Source organism: Ahaetulla prasina, chromosome 2, assembly GCF_028640845.1.
Source record: "Ahaetulla prasina isolate Xishuangbanna chromosome 2, ASM2864084v1, whole genome shotgun sequence".
NCBI classification, from domain to species: domain Eukaryota; kingdom Metazoa; phylum Chordata; class Lepidosauria; order Squamata; family Colubridae; genus Ahaetulla; species Ahaetulla prasina.
The window spans coordinates 193,293,403-193,301,870 of record NC_080540.1 but is presented as its reverse complement, the minus strand read 5'-3'; the positions used below and the strand labels follow the sequence as shown (position 1 = coordinate 193,301,870).

The 8,468-nt window shown below is 35.7% G+C and overlaps 1 protein-coding gene across 4 annotated transcripts in view; it reads left to right on the top strand.

Moving 5' to 3' along the window:
• Positions 1 to 2,999: 2,999 nt before the first annotated feature.
• Positions 3,000 to 8,468, top strand: part of ATN1 (atrophin 1) — a 60,023-nt gene continuing 54,554 nt past the window's right edge. The window contains exon 1 of one of the 4 annotated variants that reach the window (XM_058168295.1): positions 3,000 to 3,138. The gene's annotated coding sequence lies outside the window, so the exon portion shown is untranslated. Of the gene's footprint in view, positions 3,139 to 3,257; positions 3,341 to 5,752; positions 5,924 to 8,468 lie in introns of those variants that run through there. The other 3 variants (XM_058168298.1, XM_058168296.1, XM_058168297.1) reach the window with 3 other exon arrangements.

Below are 8,468 nucleotides of genomic sequence, written 5' to 3'. Positions count from 1 at the left end.
AAATATGCAGAACTTTTTTGCCCAACATTAAATTTAATTTAGCTCTACATGTATTTTTAAAATAGCTTCGTTAAATGTGAAAACATTTTGTTAATTTTTATCATTCTAAAAAAATATGCAGAACTTTTCTGTCCAACACTAACTTTAATTTGACTCAATTTTTTGAATAGAAGCATTATTAAATGTGAAAACATTTTGTTAATCTGCATCATTCAGTATGATCCTTTTAATGTATCTTTAAGCATCTACCATGCAATTTGCAGAAAGAGATAAATGAAAGATTCCTCAAAATGTCTTCTCTCCAAGAGACTCTTAAGCCAAGAGTTGTTGCTTAGAAACAAAGCTGGCCTTCCAATTTTTTTTCCAAAATCTCTCTTACCCAGAATAGCTTGCAATTCTATCATTTTTGTGGATGTGATTATTCGTAAGGAATAGAAAAGACCAATAGCCAATGTGTATGATCTGATAGTGGTAAGCCACAATTATTATATTTTAGTGAGAAGACGCTTTTTTAAAAAAACTGCCTTTGTTGAGTTGAACATATTCTATTTCTAGACTGACTACAGATTTGAAACCTGTTGCTCCAAAGTGTAGATAAGAACTTTACTTATTTTTTCCAATAGAAGTATAGGCAATATATTGAACAATAGGCAGTTGAACACAAAGAAACTAAAATTTGGGTCCCAGCACCACATCAGAATGGAAAGGAAGGTTGGAACCATCTATAGGAAGGCAATGAAAATGTGCAAATACTTGCAAATGAAGATCAGAAACTGGGAAAAGGTTCAAATAAGATGCGAAGCCAGGCTCCAGGATTACAGACTGGGAAATATGGAATGAACCCTTTAGGTCAAGGCCAAGGGGAATCGAAGACAAACCCATCAAGCTATCCATAGGTAACATTATATTTCATTACAATTACAGGATATAAATTGTAATTTTCTAGATGCTTTAGGGAGGTTTATAAATACAGAGAAATGCTACAATCTCTAAGTCCTTGTCCTTTGCTGAAAGAATTTGAAGAGTAGGACAATTACCTGAGTCCTTCGGGAGATAGGGCGGTATATAAATACGATTAATAAATAAATAAATACCTCCAAATCTTTCACAATGAATCCTGCTGTCGGTTTCTTGGCTACATTATCTAATGTGTATAAATGGATGGGAATAGGATATAAAAAAATAAAAACAGTTCTTACTATTCGTTGTTAAATAATATTGCAAAACCTCAAAGAATTAAAAATTATCTTTTATTGGATCTGTGATATTCAGGTATTGTATGGGAAACTGCACTTTGAGAAAAAAATAACACACAGTGTTAGGCTCCAATGAAGGATACATATAACCAAATCTAGTCAACCTATATTAATAATAATTTCCTAATGGATTACTCTTGTCTGAATAAACATTCTTTTGGTTTTATTATGGATTATATGGATTATGGATGACTGGATTTCTCAAGATTACAAATTATTATATATACTTAAAATAATCTTATACATAATCTCATATGTCTTTCTATTGTTAATCTCTTGGTGTAAGTGCTAAATTTAACTTTTGTAAATATTTTTAAAAATTATATTTTATGATAATTTTTTTGAGAAAGGAATAATTGATATGGGCAACTTACTTATTCAATTTTTAGACAGTGCTGACCATATTCTAGTACATTTTATTAACCCGATTGACAATAAATGTTACTAGAAGAGGCTTTTATTAATATCTTCTTTAAAATGCCTAATAAGTACTTCAAAAACATTAATAATTTTTCATTACGGTTGCCTTCTCCATCCTTGAATATATATTAATACTGATCCATCAACAACATTCTGTGCAGAAAATCAGAATTATTTAATTAGGTGCTATGTACACAAAGAATGTGGGATACAAGTGTTCCAATTCCATATTCAGAACATTAGTGTTGCATGTGTAAATCACTTAAGTTGGACAACACACATAACATTGAAATGGTAAGCAAATGTTAAATTTGACCTATCCTTGATCTGAGCCAGCAGGGTTTTCTTTGGTGTTGAAACAAGCTGCATATTTTGAACACATTTTCCAAACATAACAGACATTTCCATTTGAAATACTTTCTTTGGGAAGGTTGAACTACAGAGTGTATTTATAATTTAATTATTAAAAACCACTGGACAAATATCTTGTTGCTTTTAAACCAATCTATATCAGAGTTGTATCTGCTTAATCTTCCTCAATCCTGTTTAGTCAAAATTTTTGTTTCCCGCTCAACTCTTCCATGCCTCCATCGCCTATATTCAGAAATTTCAGTGGATATAGAAAATAATATAACAGTGTTTCAGAAAAATGAACTAAGGGAAGCTGTGGAGAACTAACCAAGAAGACACTAGCAAAAACAAAGAGTTTTCTATTTGTATAATGGGTTGGATGAAATATTTATTTCTCTGCATTTTAAAATAAGTGCAAAGCCCATATTACTATCGGTCACAATGTGTGGCATTTTCATTGTGCCGTAATCCCCAGCCCTATTTATTTTTCCACATCGCTAGACCCCAGATTCTCAAGTCACCTGGATTTATGGCAGGCACAGATGCCCAACTTGTAGCTCCTGTTCTCTGTGCAAATCCTTGAGTGTAATGCTCAGAAATCTTCCAGACATTGCTGCCAAATTGTATGGTATAATGTGATAGAACAGAGACATCTTTAAATATGTGGGATAGTAATTATACCAACTGTATATAATTTAACTATGATTAAGTTGAAATTAAATTAAATTCCTGCAAACTTCTTTGCCCTTGCCCCACCCAAGCTTTGGCATGCCCCCCCCCCCACCACCACAGCCCTTAGCCCTAAGAAATTGCAGGCACAAAGATGTTATTGGCTCATTTTTGAACTAATATTGCCCAGTGGGCAATTCTGCTCTGTTTTATAAGGTGTCACAAAGGATAATAACAAGGAGCATTCTGGGAGCTGTAGTTCAGAGAACATTGTATAAAACTCCATTTTATTTCTGTCTCAGCCTTCTCGCTTCAAAATGTGAACCGTTCAACAGGTAAGGAAATGAGGAAACGTCGCGGCAGAAGGCAAGGGACCCTGTACCTTCCACTAGAGGGCAGAGGCATGTAAGCACCAGATCTTAAACGTGACCTAATAAAAAAGGTGAAAGAGTTAATAAATGGATTGCTTTGTAATTGACAAACCTGAAAATAAAGCGGGGGTGTGGGGTGTGGAATCGTCTGGGGTGGGTGGGTGGGTTTGAATATTGTCCTAGAGAGGGTTGCCCGCATTTAGGGCCCTGGGCCAAATCTGAACAGTTCAAGCACTTCTAAATGGCTGTCGTTTTGAAAGAAACTAAACTGAGGTGAGGTAACAAGTCCAAACAATCCATACACAGTGTTGAAGGGAAAATAATGCTTGATGCTGTTGTGGTATGATATTTGTGACAATTTTTAGAACAGTTTTGGAGGCAATTATTTTTGCAACAGAGGTTCTTCTAAGTAGCAAAAGGCAACAAATGGATATGTGGGACAAGTCCAAGTAGTTCAAAATAGGATTATTTTCTGCAATACCAATAGATTTTTCTCTTGTACAGTATTTAGGTTTTTCTCTTCTCTCGCTGTCCCCTTGGTTAAATAGGTTTGGTAGGTTGTTGTAGAAGGCTAAATAAATATGTTGTTAGTTCTACTTGATCAGAGCAGATAATAATAATAAAAAAATGAGGTAATTGTATGTACCAGAAAATGCAAGTGCTCCTTGACCCTGCTTTTCCTCTTGAAAACTCTTTTATCTCCGAAAGATTTTTGTGGCGCCTTTGGAAATGTGAAGGAGAAAGAGAAAGGTTGGGAGTGATTTGAATACTGCAAGAGTAATTATACTTGTGATGTGATGCTCATCCTGTTTTAGCATTTTATAATTTTTTAAGCTTTTGGATTGTCTCAAACTCTGCAAAAGCTGTTTGATCACAGTCAGCGCTGGGACAGTATTAATATATGTGCATATATCATGAGACTGTCTCTTTGAAAGTTGTTTCAGCACGTCTTCAGAACTATTGTGTCTCAGTCTGGCACATGTAAAGATAAACTAAAAGTACTTTTATTTGGAATTAGGTCCCTGAGTGGGTCATTTTCTTCAATAACTGCAGATTTATCATATGATATGTAAACAGGAAGATGAAATGCATCCTGAAGTCGGTTATAGAGGAATGTGTTCTATTTTTAATGCAGGTATTCTGACATAAGCAATTTTGATAGCATGCATATTACTATTCAGAGCTTGTCTAAAACAGCATTGATAAATATTTAGGTATGGCTTTTAGACACTTCCTGTAACCTGGAGAGTTTTAAATAATTAACATTATTCCTGCATTTTTCTACAATCATTTGCTCCACATTTAGCGGCATCTGGTCTTAATGTTAATTCCACTTTATAAACATTGCTAATATGTAAATATAGAATAGAATAGAATAGAATTTTTATTGGCCAAGTGTGATTGGACACACAAGGAATTTGTCTTGGTGCATATGCTCTCAGTGTACATAAAAGAAAAGATACGTTCATCAAGGTACAACATTTACAACACAATTGATGATCAATATATCAATAGAAATCATAAGGATTGCCAGCAACAAGTTATAGTCATACAGTCATAAGTGGAAAGAGATTGGTGATGGGAACTATGAAACGATTAATAGTAGTGCAGATTCAGTAAATAGTCTGACAGTGTTGGGGGAATTATTTGTTTAGCAGAGTGATGGCCTTCGGGAAAAAACTGTTCTTGTGTCTAGTTGTTCTGGTGTGCAGTGCTCTATAGCGTCGTTTTGAGGGTTGGAGTTGAAACAGTTTATGTCCAGGATGCGAGGGATCTGCAAATATTTTCACGGCCCTCTTCTTGATTCGTGCAGTATACAGGTCCTCAATGGAAGGCAGGTTGGTAGCAATTATTTTTTCAATTCTTTTATATTATATTATTCAATTATGTTATATTATTCAAAAATATAATAATAGCAATTATTATTATATTTATGCATACATGCAAACAGACATACAGAGAAATATATACACACGCACACACACACACACACACACACACATATATCATTATTACACAGTTAATGCACAATAAATTAGAGTAAGGGATGATATCCCAAACATCTGAAGGGCCTCAAGTTTTTCTGTGGATTAAAGTCATTCCACGTATGGTTTTTTTCAGGGCCTCACAGATGCAAATATAACAACTATAACTTTATAACTGAGTTATTTGTAAAAATAATAAAAGCAGTCTATAAATAAACTAAACATTACATTAATTAATTAAATTAATATTTAAAGTTAAATTGTTAAGTAAACATGACATCAAAAGGTCATTTTCTATTACTTTGCTATTTTGTGATCCCATCAATCCTGCAAGAAATGGTATTTCTTGCAGATATTCCAATGTGCCATTGTTGCTACTTGGTCATGCCATTTTATAGTAAGTTTGTGTGACCTTTCAGCAGCTAACTAGGAGGTTCACTGTTTCGTCAGCTTCTTTGCAGAGGTGACATTTGCTGTCTGTTGCTGTCTTCTCAATTCTGGCTTTTTATGCTTTGTTCTTAAGGATTGGTGTTATGTACCAGAATTAGCCCCTCTGTTGCTTTCTTCAACTTTCCTGCTCTTAGCCATTGCCAGACCTTATTATCTGCTTTTGCCTTGTTTTTTATGTACTCATCATGTAATGCTTTTTCTTACCATGTCTCTTTTCTATTCTTCCTTTGGTATTTCTTACAAGAACATTTGGGCTTTCCAGTACTTTCCAGTTTGAGGCCTCCAGTATTCAATAAGCCTTCATAGTATATTAGCTTCAGTGAATCTTCATCATTGTGCTTCAGATATTTTTCCAATACTCGTTTCTCTTCTTCAACTGTCTGGTACACTTTCAACATTCCATGCTCAGCTATTTTCCTTGGTAAGTAGAGTCTCTCAACATTGCTGCCTGGATGAAGAGCATGATTCATTGATGTTATTTTATGGTTGTCCTGTCTAGAGCTTTTAGTTTTATTTGAATTCAGTCCACTATTCCAGGTGTTAATTGCGTTGATGGCAAGGGTGAAATGCTCCCGGTTCAGACTGGATCACCCAATCTGGTACCGATGGCACCGGGTGGTTCGGAGAACCGGTAGCAAAAATCCCTGCCTCCACCACCACCCCACCCATGCCCGGCTGAGCGGCGCAATCATCAGAGTTTTTTTTTTTTTAACTTTTAAAAGCATTTTTTCTTCCGCCAAAAAATGCTTTTAAAAGTAAAAAAAAAAGCCTCTGATGATCGCATGGCTCAGCTGGGATCGTCAGAACCCTTTAAAAGCATTTTTCCTACAGCCTCTTTGGCCGAAGAGGTTGTAGAAAAAATGCTTTTAAAAGTAAAAAAAAATAAGTTGGCCACACCCACCCAGTTACATTACCCCTCCCACCAAGCCACTCCCATAGAACCGATAGTAACGCATTTTACATTTCACTCCTGGTTGATGGTATTTCCTCCATTGAGTTTAGAGTTTAAGATCTTCACTCTCATAAAGTATTCACTTTTAATCTTCTTGATTTCAGTATGCTTGATGTTGTTATCCTGAAGGATGCCTAGGTATTGATAGTCTTCATCTAGGCTCTTTATCCAGGCTCTTGATATTATTTCTGTAGGGCATCTTGATTCTTTCTGTTTTCACTATTTTCCTCTGTTAATGGTAAGGTTGGCACATGTGTCCAGTCCATTGCATCTCTTGGCTGTATATACAGACAGGCTGAGCAGTGATTCTATTTCATATGGTGTTTTCCCATACAGTTTCAGATCATTCATGTAAAGGAGGTAGGATAGCTTGGAAGATAATTCTGACGTTTGATAGCCATGGCCCGAGTTTTCAGTATTGTTGACAGAAGAATTTGCAATGATAAACAGTAGTGGGGATAACGAGTCTCCTTGAAAGATTCCTCTCTTGATATTAACCTCTCACAGTCCATTAAGCAGCATTGGAATCTTCCATTGTGCATTGATATTTGCATAAAGCTTTGATGTTTCTACTGACTTCTGTTATTCCTAGGCACTTGATTATGCAATCTTGTGGCAGGAAGTTAAATGCCTTCTTGTAGTCAATTCAAGCTACATTCAAGTTGGTTGTCCTTCTCATACAGTTTTCCAAAATCATATTTGTCAGTTATACGATCTGAAGAAAAACCAGAGTAAACCCAAAATAATTCTGTCAATTAGAGCTGATCTTTTGTACCCCTGCTGTTTGGGAGTTCCTTTCAGTTCAGGTGGAAACAGTTTGTTTTCAACTACATACTATTGGATTGCATCAGCTACTACGCCAGTTAGCAATTTGAAAGTTGTTGGCAAGCCTGGTGCTGCCCCTTTTGTAGAATCTTATATTATCAGGCAGGTTTTACCAGATGTTAAATTACAACTGCTAGTTCTTTATCTATTTATTCATTTGTAGTTTGCCTTTATTATTTTTTTACAAGACTATGAACATATCTAGCACATCTTCCTCCTCCTTTTTTCCCCACAACAATTATCCTCTGGGCTGGGGGCTGAGAGGGAATGACTGACCCAAACTCACCAAGCTGACTTTTATGGCTACAACATAGTTATAAGTGTGAGGATTGGTTGTAAGTCATTTATTCCAGTGCTGTTATAACTTTGAACTTTGACCAGTCGCTAAATGAATAGTTGTAAGTCAAGCAATAACTATCAGTACCCTCTTAAAGAGAAAATTAACAATAAGAGAAATCAGGAATTACGTAGAGCTTGTTTCCCAGTAGGCAGTTAAGTTTCCCCTCACTATTATTTCTTGCTTCTGCGAAAGACCTATAGCTTGCTTTAGGAAAGCATACATTTTGTCCTAAGTTGGAAGGTGATAGTGGGCACCAATAATAGTAACACATTGCCAATTTTATATGGATTTTTGAGCAAGAATGTATATCAGGCTAGGAACAGGAAGACTGTGAGACAGAGCCCCATCTTAGGTACAAAGCCAGCTGGGTGATCTAGGGCCAGTCACTTTCTCTAAGTCCTAGGAAGGAAACAATGACAAACCCTTTTGAAAAACACTTGCTTACAAAATTACAGGACTTGTCCAGGCAGCCACTAAGAATTGGACATGATTAGATAGAAGAAAATAATAATTATAAAGAGTTCACTTTTACCAATAATCTTTTTTATTTTATCTGAGTGACTCAATTTCAGCAACACTCATCCTTTTTGTAGTCTCCAACACCTTATTTCATGGTTTTAAATTTTATTTCCCATTGGATTCAATTTAAGTCCTCCTAATCAAGTTTGCCATGCTTTGGCCCAACACATTGTGAACACATCTAGTCTTTGTGAGGTTCAATCCTTCTCATGCCAACACTTTATCAAGACTATATTTTGGGCCATGGTCCAGTTGACACTATTTTCATAGCCAGAAATTGATCTACTCTGTTTTCCCCCCATTGTGGTATGGTAGAAGGATAGATGGGAA